The following is a 19,648-nucleotide window of genomic DNA, read 5'->3' on the forward strand; positions in this document are numbered from 1 at the left end:
GGGCGAACCCGGAGAAGGGATGGAGGGGGGAGTGTGCAGGGGGAGCCGGGGAAGCCATGATACTGCGATTTGTGAGAGAGAGGGAGAGACATTTTTACCCGGCGAGTCTTGTGGCTAAAGGCAGAAGTCGTTTCCAAGAAGAATTTGGCTTTTGTTGAATTTGCACTTGGGGGTAACCTGGTCGTGGGTCTGTGTGATTGTTCGGTTAATAACCGGAGACATCGGTAGTGCTCTGCCTGTTTTATATTAATTGCATCAGACGAGGGGCTGGAAGGGGAGGGGGGGGGTGGCTTTCTGCCTCGTTTCTGGACGTCACCCTGTTTGGTGCAGGTGGCATCGGGTAAGAAGGTGCACTAGGACAGGTGCCCCTCCCCCTCCCCCGATATTCCTTTACTTTCTCCTCTTCCTCCCCCCCCCCCCCACCATCATTTCGCTCCCCTCCTCTCCATGCCACTCTGCACAATCCCCCACTGCCCTCCACCCTGCTATCAAGCCTACAACCTTCCCCAATGAGCCTGCTCTCATCTCTGCCCCCCTCCCCCCGGCACCATCCAGGTCTGTTCAGGTTTTTTCCTGGTCTGCCCTCTTCACAAGCTGCCGTCCCGGGGCCCTGATGTTATTTTCCTGCCGCTTCCCTCCAGTATCCTAGGACAGGCACTTTACCAGCAGACCCTTCATCTCATGCTGCTGACCCCTTCCAGATCCTCTCCCCCCCACCCCCCCTTCTCAGGTCCCCTGCAGGCTTGCTCATGGGTTCCTGAAGAGCAAACAAATAAACAGGCTCCTGTCTAGGCGTTTACTTCCAGATAATGCCGGCTGACAGATACTAACAGGTCAGCTTTATTTATTATTTACTAGTGAAAAGTGCCTGGCATTGCTTGAGTACTCTTCTCTATTACAGCCTGTGTGTGTGTGTGTTTACCTGTGTGCTTGCCAATATTTGCACCTGTATGAGCATAAGTACAGAAGAAAATGCCTGCTGAGTCAGACCGAGGGTCCATCAAGCCCAGCATCCTGTTTCCAACAGTGGCCAATCCAGGCTACAAGTACCTGGCAAGTATCCAAATATTAAATAGATCCCATGCTACAGATGCCAGTAATAGCAGTGGCTGTTCCCTCAGTCACCTTGATTAATAGCAGTTAATGGACTTCTCCTCCAGGAACTTATCCAAACCTTTTTTAAACCCAACTACACTAACTGCTCTAACCACATCCCCTGGCAATAAATTCCAGAGTTTAATTGTGCACTGAGGGGTAGATTTTCAAAGGGATGTGCGCATACCCCCCGAAAACCTACCCCAAACCCCCCCCCTGCGCGCGTAAGTCCCGGGGCTTGCCTGGGGGGGGGGGGCGTGTACGGGGTGGCATGTTTTCCAGCCCGGGGGCGTTTCAGGGGCGTGGACGAGGCCTTCGAAACGGCTCCTGGGCCGGGGAATCACGTGCCAGCAGCCCGCTGGCGCGCGCAACAGGCATAACTTTTAGGATAAAGATAGGGAGGGGGTTTAGATAGGGCTGGGAAGGTGGGTAAGGGAGGGGAAGGTGTGGGGGAGAAAGGAAAGTTCCCTCCGAGGCCGCTCCGATTTCGGAGCGGCCTCGGAGGGAACGGGCAGCGCGCGCAGGGCTCGGTGCGCGCAAGGTGCACAAATGTGCACCCCCTTGCGCGCGCCAACCCCGGATTTTATAAGATACGTGCGGCTACGCGCGTAGCTTATAAAATCCCGCGTACTTTTGTTCGGGTGCGCGTAGATTTATAAAATCCACCCCTGAGTGAAAAAGAATTGTCTCCGATTAGTTTTAAATGTGTCCCATGCTAACTTCATGGAGGGCCCCCTAGTCCTTTTATTATCTGAAAGAGTAAATAACCGATTCACATTTACCCGTTCTAGTTCTCTCATGACTTTATAGACCTCTATCATATCCCTCTTTAGCTTTTCCTCATAGGGGAGCTGTTCCATCCCCTTTATCATTTTGGTAGCCCTTCTCTGTATCTTCTCCAGTGCAATAATATCTTTTTTTTGAGATGCGGTGACCAGAATTGCACTCCGTGCTGTAGGTGCAGTCTCTCCATGGAGCGATGCAGAGGCATGTGTGCGTGCTTCCGTGTGCTTGCATGTGTTTCTGCCAGCTTGTGTGGGCCTATGCCTGCCTGTTCCTGTGTGTGGGAGCGTGAGAGACAGAGCTTCGCATGCAGAGCATATGGGTAAACTTTACCTGGCATTGCTGATGAGGTCCGGTCAATAACAGCCTGGGGGGCCGTGTATATGTGTGTGTGTGTTTCAGGGAGCCTGGGTATGCCTGTGCCTTACAGGCGAGAATATATTGTTTTTGCACTTTGCACCTTCCACTGTTCCAGGCGCCTTGTAATAGCCAAACATGATAGTGTGACCCTCATGACCGACCGACTGACTGACTGACTCAAGCCTTTTATATATAGATAGATTATAAAAATTTGATAGCCTGCAAGTCCCAGCAATAACAAAATGGGATGCAATCAATATAGAAATAATAAAATAAAATTATACACAGTAAAGGCCCCCCAAAAACCTTTGCTAAAAACCACAATATCAGATCAAACAGAAGTTCCTCCATCATCTTAAAAAGCAGACTTCCTGCTAATCAAAAGCAGCTCATCCAGACGCTGCAGTAAGGAGCCAGCCTTCGCTAAATTTTAAGTAATTAGTTTCACTGTGACTCTCAAAGGGGCTGCCCACTCCATCTTCTTGGTGTGAAGCAGCTAAACGCAGAATTACGAGTGAATGCAAGCTCTGCCAACCCCACAGGTGGCGAGGGCGGTAAGAGTCGTGAAGAAGACCTCAAAGCACGGGAGGACTTGTGTCAGCGAAACGTTTAAACGGTACCAGCACTGGCTGCCTGAGTGTGCCGGGGTAATATGATCCCACGTTATTATTATTATTATTATAATTATTATTTACTGCGCTTCCCCGAGTTCTGCTTAAGCTTAAGACTGGCAGTAGAAGCGATGAAGAGTAATCCACCTGACTCGTCACTAAACTGTAAAGCAGGTGAGGGTAAAGCGGGCGGATTCGTCGCCAGTGAAAGAAAGCAGAGCCGACAACTGGTAGAGACCCCAGGCGTGCGAGCACCGCTCTCGGGGGCAACTGAAACCCCCTCCGCTTCGGTTCTGGCCCTAGGGAACCCACGGGTCCAGTCTGGAGGGAAGGCTGGATGGAGAGCCCGGCCTTTCGGGGCTGAAGTCCCATTGGTAGGAAGCTGTGAGGAACCCCTGTCCCTGGTCCCCCTCCAGCCAGTCCTGTTCCTGGGGCCTTTCCTTCAGGCCATTCCCCTGGGACTGTAGGGTTTTCCTGCGTTCTCGGGAAGGCGGAGGGCGTTCCGGGGGTGCGAGCTGAGCCCATCTGGTGGCGCTGATATCTCCAGGTGAATCACAGCCCTAGCGTTGCTCTGCTGGCTTTGGGTGGGCCTTGCCCGGGTCAGTCCCGCTCGGTACATGGCTCAGTGTGGACGACTCGGTGTATCCCTCATGGAGCACAGTCCGATCAGACCCAGAAGTGGAAAACGGCCGCCATGCTCTGTTTCTCTCCTGTGCTGCACATTCAGCCCGAGAACGTTTTAAGAGGCTGAGCTTTTGCTTAATTATAATAAAAGAAAAATTCTCCGTGTGCGGCCCCACCTGCTGTCTACGGACCCGGATTCTGCAGGAATATAAAAGCTTATTTTACGTGCACGCTCTGAAAGTGCCTGCTGTATCCAGAAGGTCGCTGGCGGCTTTGCACTCGGGTCGTAGATGTTCAGCTTTCCGGAGTCCTTTGCTTGTTTCATTCCCAAAATTGCCTTGGGCCAGGGTCTTGGAAACGATTGATTTGGCGCGTTTTTTTCCCCGTTTGCCAGTTTGGTGCGTTTATAAGGTGGGCTGCTGGTTCTGACCCTCTCTCTGTCGGAATCTCTTTGGAAAGGATACCCAGGTCCATGTTGAGCTGCAGCGTGGGATCTGGACCCCCGGCACAGCGTGGGATCTGGACCCCCCGGCGCGGCGTGGGATCTGGACCCTTTGCACGGCGTGGGATCTGGACCCCCGGCGCGGCGTGGGATCTGGACCCCTGGCACATCCCGCCTCTGGAGGGCCTTCCTGCCGATATGAGGGACTTGGCTCACTCTTTCCTTCCCATCGAGTTCTGCACCGTTACTCTCTTGACGTCTCAGCTCCACCTAGATTCGTAGGCCAGTAAAGCTTTTGGTTGGATTTGCTTCATGCACGTGTGACGAGTGCTGGAGTTCTCTGCTCCCTTTATTGGTCGGTGGCATCTTGTAATGGTAAACATTCTCCGCAGGCAGCTGGGCCTCGTCTCACCCAGGCTCCTCTGTGGCACCCTCTGTACCTCTGCCAGACCACTAAGCACATTAATTTCCTTAGACGGTTTTCATTGCAGGAAAGCGTCTGAAGCTGCTTGAGCAACTGTTGGACGCTGAGTTCCTAGCACTTCCTTAACAGCCATCCTTAATCCTTAGGGCTGCATCCTTGTGCTGCCGGCATGCGGTTAAGAGCTCTCGTGATTCTCCTTTCGAAGACTTGATGCATCTTCCTGCCTGCACTGTAAAACAATATCTTTTAATTAAGTATTGAATTTCTGGAGTTATGGAAAGTGGTTAGTGGGAAACAAGTAACAGAAAACTGAAAAAAAAAATACTCCGGCTTCAAGGCGAGGCCCTTGCATGGCTACTGACTTCATAGTTTCCTTCCCTTCAGACAGTGATGTCATTTATCTATGTGACAGGCTTTTAAATCTGTGATTTCATGGTTTCTATGGCTCGTCCACACCTTTGGAATAAGAGTTCTCCTTGAAGGACCGGTCCCGCAGTGACGGACCTGGCAGTACAGTACTAGCGAGGAGTCCCTGCAGAAACACGGCCGCTCCAGAGCTGGCTCGGCCTGGCAGGCTGCTCGCGTGCTCTGGGTGTGGTGCCGCCTGGAAAGGCCACCGGATCTTAGCGTGTTCAAGCATCAGCCAAGCTGTTCAGGTTGTCACGGACGTTTTATTTCTTTTTACTTGTATCACTTTGATTCAGCGAACCCGAGTTCTGCAGGGATTACAACTTAATCCTTCTGCCGTCTGTTTGGATCTGGGACGGGAGGGATGCTGGGGTGGACCCCATAGGGGGATCTCGCATGCTCATCTGCTCAAGAAGGTGCAGTGCAGAGGAGGAGGAGGAGGAAGGCGCCGTAAGCTGTCCTGGACATGGAGTGACGCCCTACGTTCGGTCGCACTCCGTGCATGGCTCGGCTGGGCTTTTTCTGCCGTCTGGGAGGTCACTACGAGCTTGATCACAGTAGCCCCTCCCAGGCTGCGTTCTCCCGTTTCTGCACTCGCAGCCCTCTAATGAAGCCTACAGTTTGGAGGTAAGCGCTTGACTTGCAGATGGTCCAGGTCAGGCTGAGCTGCTTTCTGACAGGACCCTGAAGTAGCGCTGGGTCTGGAAAATAGAAGGCAGGGTCACACCGTACGTACGCTCGGCCATGTTTTCGTTGTCTCGTTAGAACGGACTGTTCTGGATGGAAGAAAAGCTACCGGAGGGTAGCAAACGTGTGAACGCCTTAGCAGGGAGGTGGTGCCATCCAGTTCCAGGAGGGAGAATTTAGGACAATCCTTATCCCTCCTGTAGCACTGGTATAATAGCGCCGTGTGCATGGAAGTAATCCGGATCCCTGCTGCCTTGTGCTTTTAAGCCCCGCTGATATCCCCGGGATGCCGGGCAGGGGCTGTCAGCCCGTCCTCACGCTTGGCCAGTTGGGTTTTCCACAAGGAATCTGCACTGCCCTCCACTGTAGGCAGATCTCCCTCATGCATGTTCCTTGTGGATCTCCTGGAAACCGGACGGGAGGGCCAGGGGGAGTCGCGCCTCTGATTCTGACTCCCCGCAGGAGTCTGTGGGAGGCAGCCCGGGAGGTCACGGCTCTCTTTGCAAGCTCCTGTGCCACGGGTTCTGGTTGCCTTTCTGCCTTCGTGCACCCGCTGACTGGGAAGGATTTGTTGTTATAGCCCAGGGCTCTGAAGGGGCAGGACCTGGCAGGCGTAACTTTGGTCTGTTTTCCTTGCTGCCGGTCAGCTCATGTAAGCAGGGACTCGGCTGCCAGCTGAGTTTAACCAGTTTAATCGGGGTCAGCTGGCTCAGAAGGGGGAGCCCTTATGATAAAACTTGTGTTTGCTGCTCATCTTTCTATAGCTCAGGAATGGTCTACATCTGTCTGGGTTTCCCTTGTGGAAGGGATTATTGACTTTGGAACCAGGAGCCCTGGAAGGGTCTGAATTCATTACACCAGTCCTCAGCTCCCTTATGAAGTGATAGAATATGGTAACGTGGAAGCTACCTTAGAGAGAAGAGGGCTCTGGTCAAGCCTGAAAGTAGATTCTTTCGCCTTTCTGGTCCGCCAGGCCATCTGCTTGACTGTGATGGTCAAGATTTCCCAGAGGCCCCGCGATATGGATCTCCCCCACGCAGGGGCTGTGCCCCCGATGGTTCGTTTTGGTAGCTGCTGAAGGCTGGGGCATTCCTGAAAGAGAGCCTGGCGTAAGCACAGAGGAGGCCTACTTGCAAAGGCCAGAGATCAACTGGGGTCTATGACACCGAGGGCTGAAAATGACCAAAGGGAAACTATTTGTATAACTGGCATGTTAAGGCCTTGGAGTATTTGACCAGTGAAGCTAATTAAAGACAATTAAACTAAACTGGAAGAGCTACGTAAGCTGCTACTCGTGGAAACGAGATTAGGAATGTAAAAAAACAGGTTCTTGTAGAGAAGCCACCATGCTGGATTTCTGTTTTCCGCCAGGACTGACCTGCACCACGGCGAGCCATGGAGCTCTGGCGTTATTGTGCTTTGCTGCTGTAGTTCCTCAGGGCACACCTCCGCGTCGGGAGCGTGACATTAGGCAACTTCCGAAGAAGAAGAAGAAATCAGTGTCTTCCTTGGACCCAGTTTGTCATAGCACGCTGGTGCTGGCTAATTAGGTGCTGAATCATAATTAGTGCTCCCGAGGGGAGTTATCAACTCGTGGATGCTAATTCTGGCCTGCAAACGATTCCACGTCTTGCAGACCGCAGTGAGCCGGGACAGATGTTCTCTTCTGCGCTCTGCTGGGAGGGCCCTCCGTTGATACGCACGGCACTTGCCACTTGAGTTGTCTGCTCACTCCCCGAGGCTCCTCTGTTGACCTGCGTTTGTGAGTGGTTGGTTTGGTCGGCTCTTCTAACTCCGTATCTCAGCTTGACCTGTGTCGTTGGGTCAGCTCTCTCCTTAGGTGCTGGGATTTTGAGACTCCCCTGCCCAGAAATGAGTAGAAACTTTTATTTTCTGTGGAAACTTAACGACGAGCGATTGATCGGTCGTAGAGCTTGCATTTGCTGTCTGTTCTTTAATAACTGCCGGTGCAGCATTTTCTTCAAGTGTAAATTTTTTTTTCTTCCGAATTCCTCAACCTCATGAAAATCCTTCCGGATGGACCTCGCTAGGGGATTTGCCTCCCTTCTCCTTTTTCCCCTGCCCACGCCTCTGAGATCCTCCATGTTTTGGCAGCCACTGCTTGACGCTGTAATTCTGTTTTTGGCTTATTGTCAATCATGTTTACAAAGCCACTGCAGGCGCCGGGGGTTATTGAGCTATGAAAAAAGCATTTTCCAGCTGGTTGAAGCATTTGCTGCCTGTTTCGTAGTAATCTTGGCAGAAATAGCAGCTATTGTGGTACGTGTCAACCCCTCGTGACTCTGTGCTTTGAGTAGCATTGTTCAAAATGTATTTACGGATAATTTTTAGGAGATGAATCTTGCCCCTGAAATTGTCCCCAGCACTGAGTCGCCCGTGTGCGGGAGGGATCCAGAGATCCTGTATCTAGGGGTGTGCAAGTCTCTCTTAAGTAAGCGAACCTACGAATAATCCCGAGTTACTTCAGCAAACCTTCTTTAGCACCCGCGGCAGCTTTTTGGGGAAAAAAATGTGAATTGGATTTCCTTGACTCGACAGATTCTCTTTGGATATTTGAGGAGTCACTTCATCTTTTTTCCACCAATCCACCAGGAAAGATCTTGTCAAATTCGAAGCAGGCTGCAATGCTCCTGACCGACGTTTGCAGGTCTGAAGGGACCGACAGGTACGGGACGAGCCAACGTCTGCTGGAAGGGCGGAAGATCTGCCTTGATTCGTTTTATCCCGCAGGGACTGAGAGCTCTGCGATTGGCGGTCTTAGGCGCAGCAGAAAAAAAAAACGTTTGCAGAAAATCTTTATAAAAGTATTTTGCAGCAGTCTCTAAACCCTAGGGTTTTTTTTTTTCCATGTGGGCTGTTCTCAAACGTTTTCCATGTAGGCCTGCACATGCTTGTTGTCTCTCTCTAGTTTTCAGTGAAGTAATCACCCTAAAAACCTTTCCGCCCCTGCAGGATGTCCTTCCCTGTTACAGAAACGGCCGGCGGTTCCACGTGGATCGCGATGTTGGTCGGAGGCGTTGACAGCGTTTGCTCGCAGCTCTTCCTCTCAGAGGCTGCACAGAAACACGAAAAGGTGAAACCTGGAGCCCATGGACCAACGAGGGAGAGCTCGTTAGGGCTCGGGTGCCACAGAGCGCCAAACGTCCGGGATTAGCAGGTCGGCGGCTGGCGGAGGCCATTTTTGGCTGCCAGTAATGCCGCACCCTAGAAAGAAGATCAGGCCTTCCTCAGAGCTTTTCTTAAAACGGTCATCTGCATCTGGGGGCCAGCGAGGGGAAAAAAATATCCTTTACCGCACCCCAAATCTGGCGCTGAATCGCTGGCTTGGCGCCAGACTACGTCCTGCTGCCTGACGGAAGGAGCTGGGTCTTCCTTTGTCTGTTATTTACTAGAAATGGGGCTCTGGAGTAGGAGTGGGCAGCATCTCCCAGCCCTGTTTTGGACGCGAGTGGCCGACGCTAGCCCTTGTGCCGCGCCGGCATGCAGCATTCACCCAAACAGCCGGAGTGGAGATTCATGACATTCGTAAGGTGATAATAACCTCCACTTTCTCTCTTCCAAGCACCAGGAACGTATTGCAGACCACCCAGCCCCCGAGGTGGCTGTGTGAATGTTTCAGAAATGTTGCACTCGGCGTAAAAATTAAAGTCATCATTGACAGGGGTAATAAGTTAAGATTTTATTCGTCACCTGGGCTGATGCTGTTTGCGGGTTTCCCTTGCCTGAGGGAAGGGAGCAAGGCGGACCCAGAGCTTCTGACTTTAAACCTTTCCGAGTCTCGTTGCTACCCAGCCATTTCGTTGGCCTCCTCTTAGGAACGGAGCCTTACTACAAGGCGGGTCAGTAAGGCCTCTGCTGATTGGTTACCTCTTGAATGGTGCGCGTATTGTCGGACATGTTACTGTCTGAGGTAGACCTGGAAGTGAGGGTTTCCATTGCCGGAGCCTGTTTCAGTCCAGTTGGGGGCCACATCGTAAGGGGATGGCATGAAGATGACTCTTCACTTGACTTTCCCTTCTGACGTTAGAGGCACCTCTGTCACGTTTAAGCAGTTAAGTCACAAACTTGACATTTGTAATGTGGTCTTTGAAACAAATGGAGAAATGCAATACTGCAGCCAGACTTTCACATCTCTCTATGATGTGAAAGTCTTATTACTGTGCTGTTTTGTTTCCCAAAAATGAATTCATTCATAAACTATATAATAACAAGTGATGAGACCGAAAAATGAAGGGCCCCGAAATGCCAGTACCAGTTAAGGTTGCGGACAAAATGTTTTCCTTCATCTGGGCTCTATTACTTTTCTCCCCTTTTGATCTTGTGTCGAGATCTCCTTTGTTAATCTTTGACATACTTTCCTTCTCATCTGTTTGGAGAAGTAGCGTGCCTTTTTAATGGGGCATAATCCCGTTGCTAAGTGTTCGTGCCGCGTTTCTACTTTTCATGTTCTGCCCCAGAGCGCCGTCTGCGCGGAGCCGTGAGGACAAGCACAGCAGCGCCCCACCTTTAATTAGATTTACAGCCGCACACGTGGGGCTGAGCGGAGCTTTCCAGAATGAAACGAATGGGAACATGAAAAAGGACTTTTTTTAAAGATTTTAAACTCTCAATTGATTTCTAGAAATAAAAACGCCAATTAAAAAAGGGATTGGGCGGCACAGCGTCCGTTTCAGCAGCATGGGACAGAAAGAGACGAAGCTTCCTGCTGTACCTCGGATTGTGCTGTAAAGAGGATTTGTGGCAATGTATCCAGTCTTTGAACGAGAGATCGAGCGTGGTGCGGCGCTGGTCAAGACGGTGTGAGGGCCACGCAAGGTGTGTGATGTGACCCAGATGTTATTTCTTTCAATTAATGCTGGCACAGTCATGTCAGCCTTCCCAAATTTCGGTAGACGAGCCTCTGCTTCTTCAGTAGGTAGCAGTTTTCCCCATTGATTCCCGTGGAGCTGGGGTGCCTAAGCATTTTCTGCTAAGTCGTTTCAATGAAGCAACATGGAAGCTTTTTTTTGGTTGCTTGCCCTTCGTGCCGGCTGGCACCACGGCGAGACCGTGCTTCCTCCGCCCACTCCCAGCTGTTGGTGATGTCGAGAGAGGGTCTCTGCATGGGGGAAAATAGATAACGAGGCTCCTGCATAACTGTGACAGAAGCTGGTGGTGGATTACGGGATCCCGAGCAGGGATCGGCCTCAGCGCCAGCCGAAAGGGATAGGGCTTGGCTTGCTTTACCTGCGAGACCCAGGGCTGTGCCTTGTTTAAATTGAAGATGTGATGATTTTATTTACTCTGCTTGAGAAATAGCTTTGGGTCTAAGTCCTGGATTTGAGGGATTCAGGCTCTGTGATGTCAGAGATTTACAGAATCAAGTCAGGTGGAACGAGCAGGCCAGAGGCTGCTCCTCGCCGTGGAGAGGGGGGGGATAAAACATGCAGGAAGCGCGGCCAGCCTCTCTTACCCCAGCCAAAGAAAACATGGGGTCGGCGGGTGATAATCCGAGTGAGGAACGCGGTCTCAGCATCTTGTTCAGGTCACAAAAGCGCTGCCCGGTTAGGCCTGGCCGAAGGGGAGGGCATGGACGGAGACTGGTGGAGCGGGGCCACGCTGTGCCCACGTCTGGCTCGGTGGCGCTTCGGAAATGGATTTACAGTGGGGGCTTCTTCCGGAGCAAGCCCCAGAGTCTGGGGACACTTTTTTATCTGCGAACTTTGCAGCAAATTGAAAATTTCCGTGAGTGAGATTTGAGGATACAAAGTCTGCCCGTACTATTTCCTCATCTGACTGAGGACACCTTCCCCCCCAGTAGCTGCGCTTTATCCGGTTTCCAGACTCTGCGTTTAGGAAATTCCCTGAGAATCTGATGATTTCAGCGCGGAGCATCTCAGCGTTATGCATACGGATAAGTACACCCCTCGCCCTCCCTGAGGCCTGGAGAGGTTTACCATCTGTGCCGCTCCTGGGGCTGACTGGGGGCATCTTCTCGGGCATCTCCTGACCCCTTCCGGCCCCCTTGAGCACAGCACAGTGCATTCAGTACATAAGGGCCATGCTCTCATGAACACTAAAGGTGTGAAGGCCCGATCCAGGGCCCACACAGAGGGAAGGTGAGCGCCTTCATGGCAGAGATGGCACGTGCTGACCAGTCAGCTCTTTGCCCGGCCCCTGGCAGTCTCTCTGCAGCAGTCCAGCAGAGAGACTTCCTTTCTTCTCCTCACTGTTTGCGTTTTAGAGATGAGATGAAGGCCGGGGACTAATCTGCAGCATAGTTCAGAAAGCTGTTGGCCTCTCTAGAAAGAAATCCTTGCATAAATATTTGTTTTGCGGTCTGCAGACTGAGACTCAAAGCTTTAACCTGATGTCAGAGGTACCCGGGAAGGCACTTCTAGTTGGATTTGGGGGGAGTTTCACCGTCGGGGTTTCAGATGCTCTTTCGCCAGTAGCTGTGGCCAGCGCACGAGGAAGGCGAAGGAATTCACAACATCAGTCCAAGGATTTCCAGGATCAGTGAAATAAAAGGGAGTTTGGGGGTTGCAGCAGGGAGCAGGACCTCTGGTGCTTTGTGGATGCAAACTGACCTGGAGAACGTCTGAAAGGGGCGGCTTTACTTTCAAGGCGAGCTTTGCTCACACTTTGAACGTTGCTGAAATTATTTACCGTTGCCTTTAATGGAGAAAGTCCCTTTGCAAGGTGCAAAATGCTAATTCTGCAGAGTTTCGCCGTTTCAAAGAGGGGTTTCCGGTGGAGTTCGGAGGTCAGCCCAGCAGATCTGTTTTGACCCTTGACATGACATCTCGAAGCAGTGGCTTGATTTTGCACATTTTTCCCCCAGAAGTCTCTCTTGTCCCTTTCCCCGTGGCTATCTTTTGCGCATCTCCGCGTCTTGGAACGTGCGCTTTATTGGAATTCACGCGGAGAGGTTTGAATTGGGCCAGGCCGACGACCCAGCAGCAGGACCGCTCTGCAGGGGACCCGCAGTTGCTTCCCCAAGGCCTGGGGTGGAGGGCTCACAGTGCCTGGGAGCGAGCCAGGGAGGGCGTCCTGACTGTGGTGCGGGAGCGACATCCGCGGGCTCTGTTGGGAGCTGCAGTCCCTGGCTCTCGTCAGAGGACCATCACTGCTGGGCAGTAGGTGGGGGAACGGTGCCGGGAGGCTGCCTGGGCTGGAAAACCCAGAAGTGGGCACAATGGAGCTTCTGCCTTTGAAAAATAATTTAAAAAAAAGCTGAAACTAGAGCAGCCACTAAAAAAGACCACGGATTCAGACTTTGCTGATGTTTTACTTGGAAAGAACTGCTACCTAACAACCAGAGGCCCTTGCATTTGTGCCTGCTCCTTCCTTAAACAGGTTCCACCCCTGTTCTCACGCTGCATCGTAGGAACGTGGTAGATGATGGCAAAAGACACCATGGCCCATGCCATCTTCTAAGCTGTCGCTGAGGATCTATCCCTATTGCCAGCCTTAGAGCAGGGATGGACAACTCACCCCTGAAAACCAGGCCACAAACAGACTCGCCTTTCGGGATTTCCTTAATGAATATGCATGAGGTAGGTTTGCATACAATGGAGGCATTTCATGCAGATTTATCCCATGCGATATTAATCATGGAGATCCTGAAAACCAGGCCTGTGTGTGGTCTTTGAGGACGGGAGTTTATCTCCTCCGTTATAGAGCTTTACTGCTTGTAATGAGGCATTCGAAGGCCAAGCAGAAGGCAATCATGTAGCCGGGTCAGCCTGGCAGGCTGCGAGTACATTAACGCCTCCAGGTGGTACTCCAGGTCACTTTAAATGCCATATTCCTTTCTTCCTAGGCCGTTACCCAGTGTGCTTCATGTTCAGATGGTGTCCCCACATGTTTCAAATGAATGAGCTCTCACGTAGATCATGCTTTGTGCTCTGCTGGTTGGGTGACGCAGATAAACGATGAGGATGCTGAAGCTCTAGTAGAGGGTAAGCAGTTGCTCACGTAGCTGGCCCTGTCTGACAGGCCACACTCTCCTCATGCCCCCCGGGGCAGTGAGCAGGTTGGTGGTGCTGGGTACCGTCTGAAAAGGCCATGGAGCCGGATGTTTGGGTAATAACCGTGTTAGTATTGGTGGCCATTTTGGATTATTGCGAGGCCTTGTGGCTAGACATAGGAAAGGTGGGATGCTGGAAGTGAACTATTACAAGTAGGGGGATCTTCCATGCTCATCTATCCAGGAGGGTGCAGTACAAAAGAAATAACTAACTTTGTCATTCATTCCAGCAGCCCCAGCGCTCGTCGAATTGTTTAAGTAGGGCAGTAAACGCATGCCGCATCGCTTTACTTTTTGATGGTGGTAATGTTTTCTTAATGAAAGGACTGCTCTGTGCCACATGCATGGCAAGGTTATCGGAGATGGCCCTGTCCGTGTTGGTTTTGCTGCATTGCAGTTCTGATTTTCCTAAGAAATGCATCAGTCACAAGTTTGTATGCTCAATGAGGCAAAACCCGGACGGTCTCAGCCTGTGCTAGATGCCCGAGGCCGTCTGATGACCTGGCGTAATGTATTTATTTACTCTTGGTAAGCCAGGCAGGTTGCGGCTGATTTATTTATTTTTATATACTGACATTTGATCTGAGATTGGTTTACATTCAGGTACTGTAGGTATTTCCCTATCCCCAGAGGGCTCACAATCTAAGTTTGTACCTGAGGCACTGGAGGGTAAAGTGACTTGCCCAGCGTCACAAGGGGTGACAGCAGGACTTGAACCCTGGTCTCCTCGTTCGTAGCCCCCTGTTCTAACCACCAGGCTACTCCTCCTCCAAGGATCCCCTAAGAGAACGCTTTGGTGCAGGCAGTAGAGATTGTCGAAGACCCTATTAATGAATAACATTGATGGCATTTGTGCAAGAAATGGTTTTGTCCTCTCTTTAAAAGACCTTGCAACTTGCAGCCTTCCACGCGGTTGGTGTTACCTCACTTCTTCTTTAGCCAGTGATGCAGACTTTCTCTTGTGGGGTGAATAACTTGCACGAAGTGATGAGGCTTCGGGATTTGAGATTAGAGAATGCTCTTCATTATTAGATTAATATTCTAAACGTTAAGCCATGTGCAGAATAATTGAGAAGGGAGACGCGAGTGCAGGCAAGACTGAAGGGATAAATCTTAGCGTTGATCCGAGGCGCGATGGAGCCAGTCGAGCGCTGCTCAGTGACGGGAGGAGCAGCTGAGCAGGCTCTTTCACCAACGCAGCTGGGAGGGTAAGAAGGGCCGGGCCTAGGAGGGCAACGTGAGGGCTGGTGAAAGTGGCCGGACGCAGACGTTTGAAATGAGCGCTGGAAGTGTTTGTGGAACAGCAGTATCCAAATCCCAGTGTACAAAGTCTCTCCACTCCCCCCATCTTTTGTTATAATTCATCTTTTATTCATTTTCATAAAGTAAGCATACGTCTTACTCCCTCAGAAAGGAAAAGATGTGTAGAATATCAAATTTCACAAGGAACACAATCAAGGAAAGTTATTACCAATTGCAACGCTTTTCAGCAGGGTAAAAATTATTTTTAAATAAAGACAATGAGAGCCAGAAATCTAAGGGGAGAATGTAAGGAAACAAAAAATCAGGAAAAAGCTGGCTTAACGGATGCGGAGTATTACAATAAGGGGCAGATTTTAAAACCTACGCGTGGCCTACATTTGTGCTCGCTACCCGGCGCGCACAAATCTACGCCCGATTTTATAACATACACGCGCAGCCACACAAGGGGGTGCACACGTGTGCACCTTGCGCGCGCCGAGCCTTAGGGGAGCCCCGATGGCTTTCCCCGTTCCCTCCCAGGCCGCTCCGGAACTTTCCTTCGGCCCCCACCCCTCAACCTTACCTAAATCCTCCCCCCTACCTTTATTTTGTAAGTTAACGCCTGCCGGCCGGCTGCCAGCACCCAATCCCCCGGCACAGCAGCAAATGGCCTTGGTCCCGTCCATGCCCCGCCCATTTTTTCAAGCCCCCGGGACATACACGCGTAACCCCCCCTACGCGCGCAAATCCTCCGAAAATCTGCCCCTAAATGATTATCTAAGGGATCTATTACTCAGGATTGATATTCCAGGGGATTTCAGTGAAAACAAATCTTCATCTCTTCCTCAACCTTTGCACCTAGGAGGATATTTTAATATGAACGTATAACCTAATGTTAATTCTGGAGGTCTCATACTCCCTTCTCCTTAATTGGGTGGTCCTAGAAAAATCTGGGAATATTTTAACAGCCTGATCATGAAAGGTAAGGGATCCATTTTGGAAATACTTTCTCATTACATCACTAATATCTTTCTCTGTCACATTCTCTGTTGAACTTTCCAAAAATTGAGTCAGGTTGGCAGACTGTATCAAACCTTGATGATAATCGGGAAGTTGGATAAGGACTCTCCTTAAAACTTCATTACAAAGCTTTATAGCTTGTAAAGTGTTTAATTCGCACAAACATTTTTTTTACATGATCATACCGCCACGGAAGAGTTAGCGGTTCTTTTGGGGACTTTCACTAAAAATTATTTAATTTCAAAAAAATTACACATGGAGGAGGAGATTGGTTGATGATTATACACCAATGAGGTATTGGTGCTGGGACACCTACACAGTGTATGAAACCTCCCTCCAACTCCATATAAATATTTTTTGTTAAATTCACACACATCCAGACAGCAAACATTTTGTTCCACACAGTGTAGGTGCATAAAAATTATTAAGAACAAGAAAAAAACATATTGAAAATCTTTATTGAAAGCATATCTTTTTGTCAGCGATAGAGTTTTCTCTTTTTGATTTATGTCTAATTATTGAACATCGCTGATTTTTTGTGGTGTACTTTCTGGATATATCTGGTTCCAACTGAGCCAGAAGCTTGAAGCAAGAGGAGACTGACTGCCTGGCAAACAAAAATTAGCAGTTCTCGCTTTAATTTGGCCTGAGTGGCAAAGACAGGGCACATAGATGTTGGATCAGGTATTAAAAAGGTTATGACCTTCCAAGAGCGAGAGAGAGAGATGAACTTTAACATATCAAGTTGAGGCATTGTATATCAGCAGGGAAAATTGATATCCATTCGTGTTGGTTTTGTCGCACAGCCACAGGAACATTCTCACGTATGTTATATTTCAACGACAATACAAGGAAATTTTGGATGGGTTAAGGATGGGGAAGGATTAATGATATTCTGATACCCAATGAGAGCTTTCATTTCAAATTGTTCTTTGGTAATTGAGTGAAGATATTTCTGCCTGTGATTAGAAATGGAGAGAGATCTTACTATTCTTGGCCTTGAAACTCGTCCTTAAGGATATTTCCTTCTCAGAAGTACAGACTTGGTGAAATAGGACATTTTCCTTATACGAGTATACAGGCCAAAAAATGAGTGTTATTATGGGGAGGGTTTTGTCCAAAGTTTGTTTCATTTGGGGGCTATTATTATTATTTTTTTTAATTTTTTAAATTTCGTTTGGAAAATAGTGCACATTATTTGCCGAAATTAATAAAAACGAAAAAAAATCCAAATTTCGGCAGGATTGATTTTGTTTCATTTTCCAACAAATGCACGTTGCTAGTTCCTTGTGCCTCCCAGGTGCTGCACTTGGCAATCTTATTTATTTATTTATTTGTTTGTTTATTTAATTAACATTTTTGTATACCGAACTTCATGACAAGCTTCATATCAGGCCGGTTTACATCAAACTTAGGGGTTAACTTAACAAAAAACCATATGATAGAAGGCTGAAGCGCAGATACAAATAACAGGGAGAATGAACTTGGGGGCTAGGGTAGCCAGGAAATAAAGGACAGAAGAAACTGGAGAGAGAAAACGTATGACTGTACAGTGGCTGAGTGGCTGAGTCTGTCATTTAGCCTATTAGTCTAAATGAAAGAACATATGCAATGTTAGGCTTGAGGGAAGGCTTGGACGAAGAGCCAAGTCTTGAGTTTTTTTCGGAAGGTGATCAGGCAAGGTTCCAGTCTTAGATCAGTCGGGAGGTTGTTCCAGATGATGGGGCCCACTGTGGAGAATGCCCGTTCTTTCGTGGAGGTTAGACGAGTGGATTTAGTTGAGGGAGCTTGAAGGGTTCCTTTGTGTGTCGCTATGATGGGTCTTGCAGATGTGTAAAGTTTGAGTGGGAACTGAAGGTCTAAAGGTAGTTGGTTGTGTATGGATTTGTGGATAATGGTGAGTGCTTTGTGCAATATTCTGTATTTGATCGGCAGCCAGTGTAGGTTTCTAAGTATCGGAGTGGACAAACAATCTTGTTTGTTGTGTCTTGAACCCCCTGGCGCCCTGTAGATCTCCAAGGCCTGCTGGTGAATTGCGGACTCCTCTAACCACGTCGATTCACTTCCAGTCAAGACACAACATACCCAACATCTCTTTGTTTGATAAAAGTGGCAAGAAAACACATAGAAAAGAAGAGGCTTATTGCACGACTTTCAACATTTAGGAAAATGACTTCAAAAAGAAGTTGTTTCTTTTGTCCGAAAAGCCTTCTACTTCTGAGCAGCCCATTAGAATAGTACTGTTTAGCACCCTTCCCAAACCCAGAAATATCTTCACTCAATTTCCAAAGAATAATTTGAAATGAAAGCTCTCATTGGGTATCAGAGTATCGTTAATCCTTCTCCATCCTTTACCCATCCAAAATCAATTTAACCTAAGAAAATTCATCAACACAACCATAAAAAGTTTTAAAAAACTCAAACCACTACTACACCTTCATGATTTTCGCACTATACTGCAAGCCATCATCCTATCTAAAATTGATTACTGCAATGCCATTGTCCTAGGTCTCCCAAAAAGCATGACCCAACCCTTACAGATTCTCCAAAATGCTGCCTCCTGTGTCCTCACGAATGTACACAAAAATGACCACATCACCCCCATACTCAAACATTGGCTCTGTCTACCTGTAACGGCCCGGATACAATATAAAACTCACTTTAATTCATAAATCCCTCCACAACAATGATATGCAATGGTTGAAGGAACACCTCTTCTTCCATGACACTGGTAGGCCCACCAGAAAACAACATGCAGCCACCTTACACATTCCCTCACACAAAGTGATGAAACTGAAGTCCACCTCTAACTGTGCCCTCTCCATTGCTGGCCCATCATTATGGAATAACATGCCCCACACACTGCGTCAGGAACCACGCTACAAGAAGTTTAAACAGAACCTCAAAACATGGCTTTTCAAGAAAGCCGTCACCTGAGCTATTCATCCTCCTTCTCTTCCCACCTCTTTTTCGTTAACCATCCCACCTCCCTTCACCGGTCCTAGTTACTTCTTTCCCTTCAATAACATGTCACCTTTCTCAGCTACGGTATGTATATATTGATATTAGATGTAAAAATAACCTACACCACTGAGTAAATATGCCACTCATAGTTACTCCTCCATTGAGAAGTTATATGATTATGTGTGTGTATATATATATATATATATATATATGTACATTTTTTGTCATATATCGAAGACTTATCCCTAACAAAGTTGTACACAGTAATTTTTCTCATACTAGTTACGTGGACTACCAAGCTATATCTACAGCCTGTTTTTTTTTTTTAATTTTTTAATTTTATTTATTTGTATTTTGCTATACCGGCATTCACGGAGTTCGTATCATGTCGGTTTACATAAAACAAGGGGTGAGAAATACATTATAATGTAAATAACTAATAACATAAGAGTATACATTAAAAAGTAAAACAAGTGCATGGAAGAAAAAAGTTACAATAAAACGGGGGTCATTCTAACTGGGATTAGAGTTAGAGGAAAGATAAAAAGTTTAACGAGAAGTAAAACATTGTAATGATTGGTAGATAGAGACTGTTTCAGTTTAATAGGAAATGTTCAGTAATGCTGCATTTGATGGTAGTGAATCTTTAAGGGTCCGGAAATGCTTTCATGAACAGCCATGTTTTCAGTCTTTTCCTGAAGGTTGGAAGACATGGTTCCTGTCTTAGTTCTAGGGGGATGGAGTTCCACAGTGGGGGACCTGCTGTGGAGAAGGCCCGATCTCTCAATGTTATATGTTGGGTGGTATTGTTGTGTGGTACCTGTAGATATTCTCTATATGCTTCTCTGATGGGTCTGTTGGAGGAGTGTTTTTTAAGTTTTTGAATTTCTGTTGTTGTTCGCTAAGTTATTTGTAAAGCAAGTTGCTGAATTACTGTTCGATGTAAACCGATTAGA

At 48.6% G+C, this 19,648-nt stretch overlaps 1 protein-coding gene across 8 annotated transcripts in view; it reads left to right on the forward strand.

The window, feature by feature from the left end:
- The window catches only part of FRMD4A (FERM domain containing 4A), a 461,080-nt gene that overhangs the window by 202,393 nt on the left and 239,039 nt on the right, over window positions 1–19,648 (forward strand). Inside the window, exon 2 of one of the 8 annotated variants that reach the window (XM_029617202.1) lies at window positions 11,549–11,553. The exons of the other annotated variants lie outside the window; for them this stretch is intronic. The gene's annotated coding sequence lies outside the window, so the exon portion shown is untranslated. The remainder of the gene's footprint in view (window positions 1–11,548; window positions 11,554–19,648) is intronic. 8 annotated transcript variants of the gene reach the window in all.

Source organism: Rhinatrema bivittatum, chromosome 9 (genome assembly GCF_901001135.1).
Source record: "Rhinatrema bivittatum chromosome 9, aRhiBiv1.1, whole genome shotgun sequence".
NCBI lineage: Eukaryota > Metazoa > Chordata > Amphibia > Gymnophiona > Rhinatrematidae > Rhinatrema > Rhinatrema bivittatum.